Source organism: Ipomoea nil, unplaced genomic scaffold (assembly GCF_001879475.1).
Source record: "Ipomoea nil cultivar Tokyo-kokei standard unplaced genomic scaffold, Asagao_1.1 scaffold0216, whole genome shotgun sequence".
In the NCBI taxonomy this organism is placed as follows: domain Eukaryota; kingdom Viridiplantae; phylum Streptophyta; class Magnoliopsida; order Solanales; family Convolvulaceae; genus Ipomoea; species Ipomoea nil.
Window position 1 is genome coordinate 725,983 of NW_017616644.1, and position 719 is coordinate 726,701.

Genomic DNA, 719 nt, shown 5'->3' on the forward strand with positions numbered 1-719 from the left:
CTTTTGGCCTGCGTGCCATGCTTATGCATTTACATTATTGAGGATATTAGTTAGTTAGCCTGTGCACCTGAGTTCTCTAGCTCAGGTGTGGCATAGCACCCCGTACTCTTTATATTATGTTTTGGGATTTAATGAGAATTTACCTTTATTATATAAGTCTTAAAAGTTGAAAAATTTCAGGGTGTTACAGTTGGTATCAAAGCCTAAGCTTGACCCTAGGATAAGACTCTTAAGACTAGACTTTAAGACAATAGACTTGAACTTTAGGTACTTAGGAACATAGGACTCAGGAACCTTAGGACGCGCGGTGAGACTGTGAAACCTACACATAACTCTCCCTCACTTTACCCTTCACTTATCTAAAGGGGACTTTCCCTCCGCTTATCACGCCAAAGTAAGGATGCAAATTTCTCACTTAACATCCCTATAAACATTGACCCAGAAGGACGACAACATGGCACCAAACAAAAGAAAATCAAGGACACCGGAACCCAACGTACACGACCCCCTAACCCAAACCCTGCAGCAACTGACACAAGTCGCCCAAACACTAAGCGATGTGGCTCTTCGCAATAACAGGCCCCCACCATCTCCATCAAACACAAACTCGGACGTCGCCCGACAAGTTTCGAATCATCGATCCCCCACGTTTTCGGGAGAAGAAGACCCCCTAATCCTTGAGGAATGGATCCGGACCCTCGACAAAATTCTAGGGCTAG